General features: G+C 37.1%; 18 non-coding genes across 18 annotated transcripts; all 18 read right to left on the reverse strand.

The window, feature by feature from the left end:
• Positions 1 to 45: 45 nt before the first annotated feature.
• TRNAR-UCU (transfer RNA arginine (anticodon UCU)) lies at positions 46 to 136 on the reverse strand. The gene is given in 2 exon segments: positions 46 to 81; positions 100 to 136. It is a non-coding gene; the product is annotated as a tRNA-Arg (tRNA).
• A 327-nt stretch (positions 137 to 463) lies between these two features.
• TRNAK-UUU (transfer RNA lysine (anticodon UUU)) lies at positions 464 to 536 on the reverse strand. The gene has a single exon. It is a non-coding gene; the product is annotated as a tRNA-Lys (tRNA).
• Positions 537 to 1,541: 1,005 nt separating this feature from the next.
• On the reverse strand, positions 1,542 to 1,614 carry TRNAK-UUU (transfer RNA lysine (anticodon UUU)). Its single transcript has one exon. It is a non-coding gene; the product is annotated as a tRNA-Lys (tRNA).
• Positions 1,615 to 2,058: 444 nt separating this feature from the next.
• Positions 2,059 to 2,149, reverse strand: TRNAR-UCU (transfer RNA arginine (anticodon UCU)). The gene is given in 2 exon segments: positions 2,059 to 2,094; positions 2,113 to 2,149. It is a non-coding gene; the product is annotated as a tRNA-Arg (tRNA).
• Positions 2,150 to 2,476: 327 nt separating this feature from the next.
• TRNAK-UUU (transfer RNA lysine (anticodon UUU)) lies at positions 2,477 to 2,549 on the reverse strand. Its single transcript has one exon. It is a non-coding gene; the product is annotated as a tRNA-Lys (tRNA).
• A 1,523-nt stretch (positions 2,550 to 4,072) lies between these two features.
• Positions 4,073 to 4,163, reverse strand: TRNAR-UCU (transfer RNA arginine (anticodon UCU)). The gene is given in 2 exon segments: positions 4,073 to 4,108; positions 4,127 to 4,163. It is a non-coding gene; the product is annotated as a tRNA-Arg (tRNA).
• Positions 4,164 to 4,490: 327 nt separating this feature from the next.
• TRNAK-UUU (transfer RNA lysine (anticodon UUU)) lies at positions 4,491 to 4,563 on the reverse strand. Its single transcript has one exon. It is a non-coding gene; the product is annotated as a tRNA-Lys (tRNA).
• Positions 4,564 to 6,081: 1,518 nt separating this feature from the next.
• On the reverse strand, positions 6,082 to 6,172 carry TRNAR-UCU (transfer RNA arginine (anticodon UCU)). The gene is given in 2 exon segments: positions 6,082 to 6,117; positions 6,136 to 6,172. It is a non-coding gene; the product is annotated as a tRNA-Arg (tRNA).
• A 327-nt stretch (positions 6,173 to 6,499) lies between these two features.
• Positions 6,500 to 6,572, reverse strand: TRNAK-UUU (transfer RNA lysine (anticodon UUU)). The gene has a single exon. It is a non-coding gene; the product is annotated as a tRNA-Lys (tRNA).
• A 1,005-nt stretch (positions 6,573 to 7,577) lies between these two features.
• On the reverse strand, positions 7,578 to 7,650 carry TRNAK-UUU (transfer RNA lysine (anticodon UUU)). The gene has a single exon. It is a non-coding gene; the product is annotated as a tRNA-Lys (tRNA).
• A 444-nt stretch (positions 7,651 to 8,094) lies between these two features.
• Positions 8,095 to 8,185, reverse strand: TRNAR-UCU (transfer RNA arginine (anticodon UCU)). Its single transcript is given in 2 exon segments — positions 8,095 to 8,130; positions 8,149 to 8,185. It is a non-coding gene; the product is annotated as a tRNA-Arg (tRNA).
• A 327-nt stretch (positions 8,186 to 8,512) lies between these two features.
• TRNAK-UUU (transfer RNA lysine (anticodon UUU)) lies at positions 8,513 to 8,585 on the reverse strand. Its single transcript has one exon. It is a non-coding gene; the product is annotated as a tRNA-Lys (tRNA).
• Positions 8,586 to 9,590: 1,005 nt separating this feature from the next.
• On the reverse strand, positions 9,591 to 9,663 carry TRNAK-UUU (transfer RNA lysine (anticodon UUU)). The gene has a single exon. It is a non-coding gene; the product is annotated as a tRNA-Lys (tRNA).
• Positions 9,664 to 10,108: 445 nt separating this feature from the next.
• On the reverse strand, positions 10,109 to 10,199 carry TRNAR-UCU (transfer RNA arginine (anticodon UCU)). The gene is given in 2 exon segments: positions 10,109 to 10,144; positions 10,163 to 10,199. It is a non-coding gene; the product is annotated as a tRNA-Arg (tRNA).
• Positions 10,200 to 10,526: 327 nt separating this feature from the next.
• Positions 10,527 to 10,599, reverse strand: TRNAK-UUU (transfer RNA lysine (anticodon UUU)). The gene has a single exon. It is a non-coding gene; the product is annotated as a tRNA-Lys (tRNA).
• Positions 10,600 to 12,117: 1,518 nt separating this feature from the next.
• On the reverse strand, positions 12,118 to 12,208 carry TRNAR-UCU (transfer RNA arginine (anticodon UCU)). Its single transcript is given in 2 exon segments — positions 12,118 to 12,153; positions 12,172 to 12,208. It is a non-coding gene; the product is annotated as a tRNA-Arg (tRNA).
• Positions 12,209 to 12,535: 327 nt separating this feature from the next.
• On the reverse strand, positions 12,536 to 12,608 carry TRNAK-UUU (transfer RNA lysine (anticodon UUU)). Its single transcript has one exon. It is a non-coding gene; the product is annotated as a tRNA-Lys (tRNA).
• A 1,518-nt stretch (positions 12,609 to 14,126) lies between these two features.
• TRNAR-UCU (transfer RNA arginine (anticodon UCU)) lies at positions 14,127 to 14,217 on the reverse strand. The gene is given in 2 exon segments: positions 14,127 to 14,162; positions 14,181 to 14,217. It is a non-coding gene; the product is annotated as a tRNA-Arg (tRNA).
• Positions 14,218 to 14,261: the final 44 nt, after the last annotated feature.

Genomic DNA, 14,261 nt, shown 5'->3' on the forward strand with positions numbered 1-14,261 from the left:
GTTTATTACTCTTTTAAACAGTTATGAAATAAATAGGGATAAAACTGACTCTGGTGGGATTCGAACCCACAACCTTTGAATATCTTTTTTACATTCACCTAGAAGTCCAATGCGCTATCCATTGCGCCACAGAGCCAATACGCTCTGATTAGGTGCAGAGATATTCTGAAATGAAATAATGTTGATCAGCTTTATAAAGTTCATTTGATACTATAACCATGGATTTATTTTGAATATTGAATTGGGGAAATTATATTCACCGTCTCAAGTTACATGATACCTTAGGTAAGTCTACGTACGACTTAAGTTTAGTCAAATGGCACATGATATATGAGGCAGATGTGCATTTCACAACTCCATGAAAGACGTTTTTGCAATTTTAGTAATGGAATATCTTATTCGTCATGCAGGGGAACACAAAAAGAGCATCCAATTAGAGTAATTTTTCTTTAAAGGAAGCAACCGCCTGAACAGGGACTTGAACCCTGGACCCTCAGATTAAAAGTCTGATGCTCTACCGACTGAGCTATCCAGGCTCTGCTATACTCTGTCTTAAAATCAGCTAAACAAATGTGGACGTACACTGACCTACACTCTATGTATTAATATGGTTACATATATTAGCAATCAAATTTGTAGAGTTTAATAACAAATTGATGTTTTAACCCCTTCCATGCTCATGACGAGCTCAGCTCTTCGTGCAGTACACTTGTCGTGTGCTTATGACGAGCTGAGCTCGTCATGGACAATGGATTTACAGATCATTCAGCACAGGAGGAAAATCTCCTGTAGCATTGAAGGTGTTAAGCATTTGAAATTTCAGCAGCACACGTAATCCATTTTAAATCCTGAAATTTGTACTATCTCATTTTCGGCTGACTTAGAAATCATGTGTCTAAAATGACCTTGTGAAATCAATAAAGTGCCAAATACTATTACTACCTACTAAATTACATACATTTTCAGCAGTTTCTTTGGGAACTTCCTCTTGGGCATAGATTATGCAATGTTTTCAAAGCAAACAGTCTCTGTTTAAGTAGACTTTCTTTCACTGCCATTTTGGTAAATGTTTCTGGTGATGCAGACGCAGGCATTGCTTGTTACTGTTTCAATTAGTTATAAAATAAGAGGAGGGATAAAATTGACCCAGCTGGTGTTTGAACACAAAGCCTTTGAATGCTTTTGCTACATTCGTCTAGGACTCCAAGCCGCTATCCATTGCACTAGAGATCCGACCTGATTCAACACGGTGATCAGAGATTCACAAATAAAAAGATGACCTATCAGCTGTTGACCAACTTTATCAAGTTAATCGGACACTACCTTACATTTTGAACATTGAATTGGGTAAAAGATAATCAACATGTCAAACTACATGATACAGTTTGGGTAAATCTTCTTAACCCTTGTCAAAGAATGTAGAAGACAGATGGGTATGTAATGACTTGATTAAGACTTTTTTGAAACATCTCTAATAGGACTCCCCATTCATTGGATCCTGAAAAGAGTATGCAATTGACATACCTTTTCTTTAACCAAGCTGCCTGAACAGGGACTTGAACCCTGGGCCCTCAGATTAAAAGTCTGATGCTCTCCCGACTGAGCTATCCAGGCTTCGGAGGTCGCTCCACAAAATGACCTTATCAACATTTGGAAGTATCCCAACTATCACTACGTTTCTTAAGATGGTTGCCGGTATTAAGTACTGAATACGCGGAATATAATAATGAATTGGTACTTCAAGCATTTGAAATCTCTTCAGTAAATGTAACCTTATTGTAAGTCCTGAAATTGCTACTATCTAATTTTTTTTGCTGACTTAGAAGTCATATGTTTTTATTGACATTGTAAAATTAAGGAAGGGCCCAAAATCTTACTTCTGAGTAAATTACATTTTCATAAGTACAGCTGCCAATTTCCTCTTCTGCAAAGATTGCGTAATTTGAATAGTATCTATTTAAAATAGACTTCCTTTCACTGCCCTTTTTGGTGAAGCAGAAGCATGCATGCACTGTTTATTACTCTTTTAAACAGTTATGAAATAAATAGGGATAAAACTGACTCTGGTGGGATTCGAACCCACAACCTTTGAATATCTTTTTTACATTCACCTAGAAGTCCAATGCGCTATCCATTGCGCCACAGAGCCAATACGCTCTGATTAGGTGCAGAGATATTCTGAAATGAAATAATGTTGATCAGCTTTATAAAGTTCATTTGATACTATAACCATGGATTTATTTTGAATATTGAATTGGGGAAATTATATTCACCGTCTCAAGTTACATGATACCTTAGGTAAGTCTACGTACGACTTAAGTTTAGTCAAATGGCACATGATATATGAGGCAGATGTGCATTTCACAACTCCATGAAAGACGTTTTTGCAATTTTAGTAATGGAATATCTTATTCGTCATGCAGGGGAACACAAAAAGAGCATCCAATTAGAGTAATTTTTCTTTAAAGGAAGCAACCGCCTGAACAGGGACTTGAACCCTGGACCCTCAGATTAAAAGTCTGATGCTCTACCGACTGAGCTATCCAGGCTCTGCTATACTCTGTCTTAAAATCAGCTAAACAAATGTGGACGTACACTGACCTACACTCTATGTATTAATATGGTTACATATATTAGCAATCAAATTTGTAGAGTTTAATAACAAATTGATGTTTTAACCCCTTCCATGCTCATGACGAGCTCAGCTCTTCGTGCAGTACACTTGTCGTGTGCTTATGACGAGCTGAGCTCGTCATGGACAATGGATTTACAGATCATTCAGCACAGGAGGAAAATCTCCTGTAGCATTGAAGGTGTTAAGCATTTGAAATTTCAGCAGCACACGTAATCCATTTTAAATCCTGAAATTTGTACTATCTCATTTTCGGCTGACTTAGAAATCATGTGTCTAAAATGACCTTGTGAAATCAATAAAGTGCCAAATACTATTACTACCTACTAAATTACATACATTTTCAGCAGTTTCTTTGGGAACTTCCTCTTGGGCATAGATTATGCAATGTTTTCAAAGCAAACAGTCTCTGTTTAAGTAGACTTTCTTTCACTGCCATTTTGGTAAATGTTTCTGGTGATGCAGACGCAGGCATTGCTTGTTACTGTTTCAATTAGTTATAAAATAAGAGGAGGGATAAAATTGACCCAGCTGGTGTTTGAACACAAAGCCTTTGAATGCTTTTGCTACATTCGTCTAGGACTCCAAGCCGCTATCCATTGCACTAGAGATCCGACCTGATTCAACACGGTGATCAGAGATTCACAAATAAAAAGATGACCTATCAGCTGTTGACCAACTTTATCAAGTTAATCGGACACTACCTTACATTTTGAACATTGAATTGGGTAAAAGATAATCAACATGTCAAACTACATGATACAGTTTGGGTAAATCTTCTTAACCCTTGTCAAAGAATGTAGAAGACAGATGGGTATGTAATGACTTGATTAAGACTTTTTTGAAACATCTCTAATAGGACTCCCCATTCATTGGATCCTGAAAAGAGTATGCAATTGACATACCTTTTCTTTAACCAAGCCGCCTGAACAGGGACTTGAACCCTGGGCCCTCAGATTAAAAGTCTGATGCTCTCCCGACTGAGCTATCCAGGCTTCGAGAGGTCACTCCACAAAATGACCTTATCAACATTTGGAAGTATCCCAACTATCACTACGTTTCTTAAGATGGTTGCCGGTATTAAGTACTGAATACGCGGAATATAATAATGAATTGGTACTTCAAGCATTTGAAATCTCTTCAGTAAATGTAACCTTATTGTAAGTCCTGAAATTGCTACTATCTAATTTTTTTTGCTGACTTAGAAGTCATATGTTTTTATTGACATTGTAAAATTAAGGAAGGGCCCAAAATCTTACTTCTGAGTAAATTACATTTTCATAAGTACAGCTGCCAATTTCCTCTTCTGCAAAGATTGCGTAATTTGAATAGTATCTATTTAAAATAGACTTCCTTTCACTGCCCTTTTTGGTGAAGCAGAAGCATGCATGCACTGTTTATTACTCTTTTAAACAGTTATGAAATAAATAGGGATAAAACTGACTCTGGTGGGATTCGAACCCACAACCTTTGAATATCTTTTTTACATTCACCTAGAAGTCCAATGCGCTATCCATTGCGCCACAGAGCCAATACGCTCTGATTAGGTGCAGAGATATTCTGAAATGAAATAATGTTGATCAGCTTTATAAAGTTCATTTGATACTATAACCATGGATTTATTTTGAATATTGATTTGGGGAAATTATATTCACCGTCTCAAGTTACATGATACCTTAGGTAAGTCTACGTACGACTTAAGTTTAGTCAAATGGCACATGATATATGAGGCAGATGTGCATTTCACAACTCCATGAAAGACGTTTTTGCAATTTTAGTAATGGAATATCTTATTCGTCATGCAGGGGAACACAAAAAGAGCATCCAATTAGAGTAATTTTTCTTTAAAGGAAGCAACCGCCTGAACAGGGACTTGAACCCTGGACCCTCAGATTAAAAGTCTGATGCTCTACCGACTGAGCTATCCAGGCTCTGCTATACTCTGTCTTAAAATCAGCTAAACAAATGTGGACGTACACTGACCTACACTCTATGTATTAATATGGTTACATATATTAGCAATCAAATTTGTAGAGTTTAATAACAAATTGATGTTTTAACCCCTTCCATGCTCATGACGAGCTCAGCTCTTCGTGCAGTACACTTGTCGTGTGCTTATGACGAGCTGAGCTCGTCATGGACAATGGATTTACAGATCATTCAGCACAGGAGGAAAATCTCCTGTAGCATTGAAGGTGTTAAGCATTTGAAATTTCAGCAGCACACGTAATCCATTTTAAATCCTGAAATTTGTACTATCTCATTTTCGGCTGACTTAGAAATCATGTGTCTAAAATGACCTTGTGAAATCAATAAAGTGCCAAATACTATTACTACCTACTAAATTACATACATTTTCAGCAGTTTCTTTGGGAACTTCCTCTTGGGCATAGATTATGCAATGTTTTCAAAGCAAACAGTCTCTGTTTAAGTAGACTTTCTTTCACTGCCATTTTGGTAAATGTTTCTGGTGATGCAGACGCAGGCATTGCTTGTTACTGTTTCAATTAGTTATAAAATAAGAGGAGGGATAAAATTGACCCAGCTGGTGTTTGAACACAAAGCCTTTGAATGCTTTTGCTACATTCGTCTAGGACTCCAAGCCGCTATCCATTGCACTAGAGATCCGACCTGATTCAACACGGTGATCAGAGATTCACAAATAAAAAGATGACCTATCAGCTGTTGACCAACTTTATCAAGTTAATCGGACACTACCTTACATTTTGAACATTGAATTGGGTAAAAGATAATCAACAAACTACATGATACAGTTTGGGTAAGTCTTCTTAACCCTTGTCAAAGAATGTAGAAGACAGATGGGTATGTAATGACTTGATTAAGACTTTTTTGAAACATCTCTAATAGGACTCCCCATTCATTGGATCCTGAAAAGAGTATGCAATTGATATACCTTTTCTTTAACCAAGCCGCCTGAACAGGGACTTGAACCCTGGGCCCTCAGATTAAAAGACTGATGCTCTCCCGACTGAGCTATCCAGGCTCGGAGAGGCCGCTCCACAAAATGACCGTATCAACATTTGGAAGTGTCCCAACTATCACTACATTTCTTAAGATGGTTGCCGGTATTAAGTACTGAATACGCGGAATATAATAATGAATTGGTACTTCAAGCATTTGAAATCTCTTCAGTAAATTTAACCTTATTGTAAGTCCTGAAATTGCTACTATCTCATTTTTTTTGCTGACTTAGAAGTCATATGTTTTTATTGACATTGTAAAATTAAGGAAGGGCCCAAAATCTTACTTCTGAGTAAATTACATTTTCATAAGTACAGCTGCCAATTTCCTCTTCTGCAAAGATTGCGTAATTTGAATAGTATCTATTTAAAATAGACTTCCTTTCACTGCCCTTTTTGGTGAAGCAGAAGCATGCATGCACTGTTTATTACTCTTTTAAACAGTTATGAAATAAATAGGGATAAAACTGACTCTGGTGGGATTCGAACCCACAACCTTTGAATATCTTTTTTACATTCACCTAGAAGTCCAATGCGCTATCCATTGCGCCACAGAGCCAATACGCTCTGATTAGGTGCAGAGATATTCTGAAATGAAATAATGTTGATCAGCTTTATAAAGTTCATTTGATACTATAACCATGGATTTATTTTGAATATTGAATTGGGGAAATTATATTCACCGTCTCAAGTTACATGATACCTTAGGTAAGTCTACGTACGACTTAAGTTTAGTCAAATGGCACATGATATATGAGGCAGATGTGCATTTCACAACTCCATGAAAGACGTTTTTGCAATTTTAGTAATGGAATATCTTATTCGTCATGCAGGGGAACACAAAAAGAGCATCCAATTAGAGTAATTTTTCTTTAAAGGAAGCAACCGCCTGAACAGGGACTTGAACCCTGGACCCTCAGATTAAAAGTCTGATGCTCTACCGACTGAGCTATCCAGGCTCTGCTATACTCTGTCTTAAAATCAGCTAAACAAATGTGGACGTACACTGACCTACACTCTATGTATTAATATGGTTACATATATTAGCAATCAAATTTGTAGAGTTTAATAACAAATTGATGTTTTAACCCCTTCCATGCTCATGACGAGCTCAGCTCTTCGTGCAGTACACTTGTCGTGTGCTTATGACGAGCTGAGCTCGTCATGGACAATGGATTTACAGATCATTCAGCACAGGAGGAAAATCTCCTGTAGCATTGAAGGTGTTAAGCATTTGAAATTTCAGCAGCACACGTAATCCATTTTAAATCCTGAAATTTGTACTATCTCATTTTCGGCTGACTTAGAAATCATGTGTCTAAAATGACCTTGTGAAATCAATAAAGTGCCAAATACTATTACTACCTACTAAATTACATACATTTTCAGCAGTTTCTTTGGGAACTTCCTCTTGGGCATAGATTATGCAATGTTTTCAAAGCAAACAGTCTCTGTTTAAGTAGACTTTCTTTCACTGCCATTTTGGTAAATGTTTCTGGTGATGCAGACGCAGGCATTGCTTGTTACTGTTTCAATTAGTTATAAAATAAGAGGAGGGATAAAATTGACCCAGCTGGTGTTTGAACACAAAGCCTTTGAATGCTTTTGCTACATTCGTCTAGGACTCCAAGCCGCTATCCATTGCACTAGAGATCCGACCTGATTCAACACGGTGATCAGAGATTCACAAATAAAAAGATGACCTATCAGCTGTTGACCAACTTTATCAAGTTAATCGGACACTACCTTACATTTTGAACATTGAATTGGGTAAAAGATAATCAACATGTCAAACTACATGATACAGTTTGGGTAAATCTTCTTAACCCTTGTCAAAGAATGTAGAAGACAGATGGGTATGTAATGACTTGATTAAGACTTTTTTGAAACATCTCTAATAGGACTCCCCATTCATTGGATCCTGAAAAGAGTATGCAATTGACATACCTTTTCTTTAACCAAGCTGCCTGAACAGGGACTTGAACCCTGGGCCCTCAGATTAAAAGTCTGATGCTCTCCCGACTGAGCTATCCAGGCTTCGGAGGTCGCTCCACAAAATGACCTTATCAACATTTGGAAGTATCCCAACTATCACTACGTTTCTTAAGATGGTTGCCGGTATTAAGTACTGAATACGCGGAATATAATAATGAATTGGTACTTCAAGCATTTGAAATCTCTTCAGTAAATGTAACCTTATTGTAAGTCCTGAAATTGCTACTATCTAATTTTTTTTGCTGACTTAGAAGTCATATGTTTTTATTGACATTGTAAAATTAAGGAAGGGCCCAAAATCTTACTTCTGAGTAAATTACATTTTCATAAGTACAGCTGCCAATTTCCTCTTCTGCAAAGATTGCGTAATTTGAATAGTATCTATTTAAAATAGACTTCCTTTCACTGCCCTTTTTGGTGAAGCAGAAGCATGCATGCACTGTTTATTACTCTTTTAAACAGTTATGAAATAAATAGGGATAAAACTGACTCTGGTGGGATTCGAACCCACAACCTTTGAATATCTTTTTTACATTCACCTAGAAGTCCAATGCGCTATCCATTGCGCCACAGAGCCAATACGCTCTGATTAGGTGCAGAGATATTCTGAAATGAAATAATGTTGATCAGCTTTATAAAGTTCATTTGATACTATAACCATGGATTTATTTTGAATATTGAATTGGGGAAATTATATTCACCGTCTCAAGTTACATGATACCTTAGGTAAGTCTACGTACGACTTAAGTTTAGTCAAATGGCACATGATATATGAGGCAGATGTGCATTTCACAACTCCATGAAAGACGTTTTTGCAATTTTAGTAATGGAATATCTTATTCGTCATGCAGGGGAACACAAAAAGAGCATCCAATTAGAGTAATTTTTCTTTAAAGGAAGCAACCGCCTGAACAGGGACTTGAACCCTGGACCCTCAGATTAAAAGTCTGATGCTCTACCGACTGAGCTATCCAGGCTCTGCTATACTCTGTCTTAAAATCAGCTAAACAAATGTGGACGTACACTGACCTACACTCTATGTATTAATATGGTTACATATATTAGCAATCAAATTTGTAGAGTTTAATAACAAATTGATGTTTTAACCCCTTCCATGCTCATGACGAGCTCAGCTCTTCGTGCAGTACACTTGTCGTGTGCTTATGACGAGCTGAGCTCGTCATGGACAATAGATTTACAGATCATTCAGCACAGGAGGAAAATCTCCTGTAGCATTGAAGGTGTTAAGCATTTGAAATTTCAGCAGCACACGTAATCCATTTTAAATCCTGAAATTTGTACTATCTCATTTTCGGCTGACTTAGAAATCATGTGTCTAAAATGACCTTGTGAAATCAATAAAGTGCCAAATACTATTACTACCTACTAAATTACATACATTTTCAGCAGTTTCTTTGGGAACTTCCTCTTGGGCATAGATTATGCAATGTTTTCAAAGCAAACAGTCTCTGTTTAAGTAGACTTTCTTTCACTGCCATTTTGGTAAATGTTTCTGGTGATGCAGACGCAGGCATTGCTTGTTACTGTTTCAATTAGTTATAAAATAAGAGGAGGGATAAAATTGACCCAGCTGGTGTTTGAACACAAAGCCTTTGAATGCTTTTGCTACATTCGTCTAGGACTCCAAGCCGCTATCCATTGCACTAGAGATCCGACCTGATTCAACACGGTGATCAGAGATTCACAAATAAAAAGATGACCTATCAGCTGTTGACCAACTTTATCAAGTTAATCGGACACTACCTTACATTTTGAACATTGAATTGGGTAAAAGATAATCAACATGTCAAACTACATGATACAGTTTGGGTAAATCTTCTTAACCCTTGTCAAAGAATGTAGAAGACAGATGGGTATGTAATGACTTGATTAAGACTTTTTTGAAACATCTCTAATAGGACTCCCCATTCATTGGATCCTGAAAAGAGTATGCAATTGACATACCTTTTCTTTAACCAAGCTGCCTGAACAGGGACTTGAACCCTGGGCCCTCAGATTAAAAGTCTGATGCTCTCCCGACTGAGCTATCCAGGCTTCGAGAGGTCGCTCCACAAAATGACCTTATCAACATTTGGAAGTATCCCAACTATCACTACGTTTCTTAAGATGGTTGCCGGTATTAAGTACTGAATACGCGGAATATAATAATGAATTGGTACTTCAAGCATTTGAAATCTCTTCAGTAAATGTAACCTTATTGTAAGTCCTGAAATTGCTACTATCTAATTTTTTTTGCTGACTTAGAAGTCATATGTTTTTATTGACATTGTAAAATTAAGGAAGGGCCCAAAATCTTACTTCTGAGTAAATTACATTTTCATAAGTACAGCTGCCAATTTCCTCTTCTGCAAAGATTGCGTAATTTGAATAGTATCTATTTAAAATAGACTTCCTTTCACTGCCCTTTTTGGTGAAGCAGAAGCATGCATGCACTGTTTATTACTCTTTTAAACAGTTATGAAATAAATAGGGATAAAACTGACTCTGGTGGGATTCGAACCCACAACCTTTGAATATCTTTTTTACATTCACCTAGAAGTCCAATGCGCTATCCATTGCGCCACAGAGCCAATACGCTCTGATTAGGTGCAGAGATATTCTGAAATGAAATAATGTTGATCAGCTTTATAAAGTTCATTTGATACTATAACCATGGATTTATTTTGAATATTGAATTGGGGAAATTATATTCACCGTCTCAAGTTACATGATACCTTAGGTAAGTCTACGTACGACTTAAGTTTAGTCAAATGGCACATGATATATGAGGCAGATGTGCATTTCACAACTCCATGAAAGACGTTTTTGCAATTTTAGTAATGGAATATCTTATTCGTCATGCAGGGGAACACAAAAAGAGCATCCAATTAGAGTAATTTTTCTTTAAAGGAAGCAACCGCCTGAACAGGGACTTGAACCCTGGACCCTCAGATTAAAAGTCTGATGCTCTACCGACTGAGCTATCCAGGCTCTGCTATACTCTGTCTTAAAATCAGCTAAACAAATGTGGACGTACACTGACCTACACTCTATGTATTAATATGGTTACATATATTAGCAATCAAATTTGTAGAGTTTAATAACAAATTGATGTTTTAACCCCTTCCATGCTCATGACGAGCTCAGCTCTTCGTGCAGTACACTTGTCGTGTGCTTATGACGAGCTGAGCTCGTCATGGACAATGGATTTACAGATCATTCAGCACAGGAGGAAAATCTCCTGTAGCATTGAAGGTGTTAAGCATTTGAAATTTCAGCAGCACACGTAATCCATTTTAAATCCTGAAATTTGTACTATCTCATTTTCGGCTGACTTAGAAATCATGTGTCTAAAATGACCTTGTGAAATCAATAAAGTGCCAAATACTATTACTACCTACTAAATTACATACATTTTCAGCAGTTTCTTTGGGAACTTCCTCTTGGGCATAGATTATGCAATGTTTTCAAAGCAAACAGTCTCTGTTTAAGTAGACTTTCTTTCACTGCCATTTTGGTAAATGTTTCTGGTGATGCAGACGCAGGCATTGCTTGTTACTGTTTCAATTAGTTATAAAATAAGAGGAGGGATAAAATTGACCCAGCTGGTGTTTGAACACAAAGCCTTTGAATGCTTTTGCTACATTCGTCTAGGACTCCAAGCCGCTATCCATTGCACTAGAGATCCGACCTGATTCAACACGGTGATCAGAGATTCACAAATAAAAAGATGACCTATCAGCTGTTGACCAACTTTATCAAGTTAATCGGACACTACCTTACATTTTGAACATTGAATTGGGTAAAAGATAATCAACAAACTACATGATACAGTTTGGGTAAGTCTTCTTAACCCTTGTCAAAGAATGTAGAAGACAGATGGGTATGTAATGACTTGATTAAGACTTTTTTGAAACATCTCGAATAGGACTCCCCATTCATTGGATCCTGAAAAGAGTATGCAATTGATATACCTTTTCTTTAACCAAGCCGCCTGAACAGGGACTTGAACCCTGGGCCCTCAGATTAAAAGACTGATGCTCTCCCGACTGAGCTATCCAGGCTCGGAGAGGCCGCTCCACAAAATGACCGTATCAACATTTGGAAGTGTCCCAACTATCACTACATTTCTTAAGATGGTTGCCGGTATTAAGTACTGAATACGCGGAATATAATAATGAATTGGTACTTCAAGCATTTGAAATCTCTTCAGTAAATTTAACCTTATTGTAAGTCCTGAAATTGCTACTATCTCATTTTTTTTGCTGACTTAGAAGTCATATGTTTTTATTGACATTGTAAAATTAAGGAAGGGCCCAAAATCTTACTTCTGAGTAAATTACATTTTCATAAGTACAGCTGCCAATTTCCTCTTCTGCAAAGATTGCGTAATTTGAATAGTATCTATTTAAAATAGACTTCCTTTCACTGCCCTTTTTGGTGAAGCAGAAGCATGCATGCACTGTTTATTACTCTTTTAAACAGTTATGAAATAAATAGGGATAAAACTGACTCTGGTGGGATTCGAACCCACAACCTTTGAATATCTTTTTTACATTCACCTAGAAGTCCAATGCGCTATCCATTGCGCCACAGAGCCAATACGCTCTAATTAGGTGCAGAGATATTCTGAAATGAAATAATGTTGATCAGCTTTATAAAGTTCATTTGATACTATAACCATGGATTTATTTTGAATATTGAATTGGGGAAATTATATTCACCGTCTCAAGTTACATGATACCTTAGGTAAGTCTACGTACGACTTAAGTTTAGTCAAATGGCACATGATATATGAGGCAGATGTGCATTTCACAACTCCATGAAAGACGTTTTTGCAATTTTAGTAATGGAATATCTTATTCGTCATGCAGGGGAACACAAAAAGAGCATCCAATTAGAGTAATTTTTCTTTAAAGGAAGCAACCGCCTGAACAGGGACTTGAACCCTGGACCCTCAGATTAAAAGTCTGATGCTCTACCGACTGAGCTATCCAGGCTCTGCTATACTCTGGCTTAAAATCAGCTAAACAAATGTGGACGTACACTGACCTACACTCTATGTATTAATATGGTTACATATATTAGCAATCAAATTTGTAGAGTTTAATAACAAATTGATGTTTTAACCCCTTCCATGCTCATGACGAGCTCAGCTCTTCGTGCAGTACACTTGTCGTGTGCTTATGACGAGCTGAGCTCGTCATGGACAATGGATTTACAGATCATTCAGCACAGGAGGAAAATCTCCTGTAGCATTGAAGGTGTTAAGCATTTGAAATTTCAGCAGCACACGTAATCCATTTTAAATCCTGAAATTTGTACTATCTCATTTTCGGCTGACTTAGAAATCATGTGTCTAAAATGACCTTGTGAAATCAATAAAGTGCCAAATACTATTACTACCTACTAAATTACATACATTTTCAGCAGTTTCTTTGGGAACTTCCTCTTGGGCATAGATTATGCAATGTTTTCAAAGCAAACAGTCTCTGTTTAAGTAGACTTTCTTTCACTGCCATTTTGGTAAATGTTTCTGGTGATGCAGACGCAGGCATTGCTTGTTACTGTTTCAATTAGTTATAAAATAAGAGGAGGGATAAAATTGACCCAGCTGGTGTTTGAACACAAAGCCTTTGAATGCTTTTGCTACATTCGTCTAGGACTCCAAGCCGCTATCCATTGCACTAGAGATCCGACCTGATTCAACACGGTGATCAGAGATTCACAAATAAAAAGATGACCTATCAGCTGTTGACCAACTTTATCAAGTTAATCGGACACTACCTTACATTTTGAACATTGAATTGGGTAAAAGATAATCAACAAACTACATGATACAGTTTGGGTAAGTCTTCTTAACCCTTGTCAAAGAATGTAGAAGACAGATGGGTATGTAATGACTTGATTAAGACTTTTTTGAAACATCTCGAATAGGACTCCCCATTCATTGGATCCTGAAAAGAGTATGCAATTGATATACCTTTTCTTTAACCAAGCCGCCTGAACAGGGACTTGAACCCTGGGCCCTCAGATTAAAAGACTGATGCTCTCCCGACTGAGCTATCCAGGCTCGGAGAGGCCGCTCCACAAAATGACCGTATCAACATTTGGAAGTGTCCCAACTATCACTACATTTCTTAAGATGGTTGCCGGTATTAAGTACTGAATACGCGGAATATAATAATGAATTGGTACTTCAAGCATTTGAAATCTCTTCAGTAAATTTAACCTTATTGTAAGTCCTGAAATTGCTACTATCTCATTTTTTTTGCTGACTTAGAAGTCATATGTTTTTATTGACATTGTAAAATTAAGGAAGGGCCCAAAATCTTACTTCTGAGTAAATTACATTTTCATAAGTACAGCTGCCAATTTCCTCTTCTGCAAAGATTGCGTAATTTGAATAGTATCTATTTAAAATAGACTTCCTTTCACTGCCCTTTTTGGTGAAGCAGAAGCATGCATGCACTGTTTATTACTCTTTTAAACAGTTATGAAATAAATAGGGATAAAACTGACTCTGGTGGGATTCGAACCCACAACCTTTGAATATCTTTTTTACATTCACCTAGAAGTCCAATGCGCTATCCATTGCGCCACAGAGCCAATACGCTCTGATTAGGTGCAGAGATATTCTGAAATGAAATAAT

Source organism: Lissotriton helveticus, chromosome 1_1 (assembly GCF_964261635.1).
Source record: "Lissotriton helveticus chromosome 1_1, aLisHel1.1, whole genome shotgun sequence".
Taxonomy (NCBI): Eukaryota; Metazoa; Chordata; class Amphibia; order Caudata; family Salamandridae; genus Lissotriton; species Lissotriton helveticus.